Below are 2065 nucleotides of genomic sequence, written 5' to 3' on the forward strand. Positions count from 1 at the left end.
TGCTGGGTGGATCCTGGCCAGGGTGCATGCAGGAGTCTGTCTCCCTGCCTCCCTGCCTCTCACTTAATTAAAAAAATTAAAACATTAAAAAAAAAGAAAAGAAAATATTATTTTTAAAAAAGAAATGAGGAATGCCTTTGGGGGGCTTATTAGTAGATTAGGCATGGCTGAGGAAAGAATCTCTGAGTTTAACAATATTTCAGTAAAAACCTGAAACACTGAAAGCCAAGAAAAAGATAAATAGAACTAAGTACCCAGGAACTGTGTGTTAAATATGAAAAGGTATAATATATGTATAATAGGAATACCAGAAGGAGAAGAAAGAGAGAGAAAGGAACCATAGAAATATTTGAAACTGACTGACAATTTCCCCAAATTAGTGCCCAACACAAGCCCAGGAAGCTCAGAGAACACCAAACAGTATAAATGTCCCCCCCCACACACAAAAAAAACCCTACAACTAGACACATCATATTTAAACTATAGAAAATCTAAGATAAAAAAAGAAATCCTGAAAAAAGCCAGAGGTCAGGAGGAAGGGCAGGTGGGAAACACCTTACCTATTGAGGAGCAAACATAACAAATATACCTAACTCCTCAACCCAAGCAAGTAAAAAGTGAAGTGAAATACTTAGTATCTTGAGAGAGAAAAAATCATCAATCTGGAATTCTGTACCCTGTGAAATTATCCTTCAAAAGTTAAGAAAAAATAAAGACTTTCTCAGACAAACAAAAATTGATGAAATGTGTTGCCATTAAACCGCCATGCAAGAAAGGTTAGAAGTTTTTTAAAGAGAAAAGAAATGATGTAGTTATAACAATGTGCTATATAACCACTGACCTACGGACCAGTCCACCAGAAATTGCATGTCAGTCTGCAAAAGCATTAGCCACCCTGATGTTGTTTGAAGATTATGGACCCAATGATCTTAGTTGAATTTGTTTATGCTCAGGGTGTTTATGCCTCAATGGTCTCTGAAATAATTCTATTTTCACCTATTCCCAAGTGTAAAAAAGTTGAAGACTACTGGGTTATAAAACTCAGATCTACCTGAAGAAAAAAAAAAGAGCATAGAGAAGAAATAAGTGAAAGTAAAATGGAAACTTTTATTTTACCTATGCTTAATTAACCTACCAGATAATAGTTCAAAATAATAGCAACAATATATTCAATTATGAATGCTTATATTTATGCTTAAGTGTAAGTGAAATGATTGAGATGATGATTCCCTATCATCTCAATTATATAAGAGATGATAGGGAAGAAAGAAAGAATTGATAAATTATACTTCATTAAAATTAAATATTTCTGCTCTATAAAAAACAATGTCATTTGACTAGTGGTGGCACAGTAGATAAAGTGTCAACCTGTGACATGGAGGTCCTAGGTTCAAAACTACAAGGTCCCTGACATGAACACAAGCTCACCAACTTAAGCGTGGGATCGCTGGCTTAAGTGTGAGATCATCAAAATGACTCCATGGTCACTGACTTGAGCTCAAAGGTCACTGGATTGAAGCCCAAGGTTGCTGGCTTGAGCAAGGGACACTGGTTCGGCTAGAGCTCCCCAGTCAAGGCACATATGAGAAGCAATCATTGAACAATTAAATTGCCACAACTATGAGTTAATGCTTCTCACCTCTCTCCCTTCCTGTCTCAGCCTTGCCTCTTTCTCTCTCTGTCTCTGGTGTGCGAGCGTACAAAATGAATGTCAAGAGAATGAAAAGATAAGCCACAGGCTGGGAGATAATACTTGCAAAAGATGGATCTGATAAGGAACTATTATCCAAAATAGCCAAAAGAACTCTTAAAATTCAGCAATAAAACACAAACTACTGCCTGATCTGTGGTGGTGCAGTGGACAAAGTGTTGACCTGGAACACTGAGGTCACTGGTTCAAATCCTTGGGCTTGCCCGGTCAAGGCACATATGGCAGTTGATGCTTCCTGCTCCTCTCCCCTTCTTTCTCTCTCTCCTCTCTCTCTCTAAAAAAATGAATAAATAAAATCTTAAAAAAAAAAACTACCTAAGACCTTAACAGACACCTCACCAAAGAGGATCTATA

This window comes from Saccopteryx bilineata, chromosome 2 (genome assembly GCF_036850765.1).
Source record: "Saccopteryx bilineata isolate mSacBil1 chromosome 2, mSacBil1_pri_phased_curated, whole genome shotgun sequence".
In the NCBI taxonomy this organism is placed as follows: domain Eukaryota; kingdom Metazoa; phylum Chordata; class Mammalia; order Chiroptera; family Emballonuridae; genus Saccopteryx; species Saccopteryx bilineata.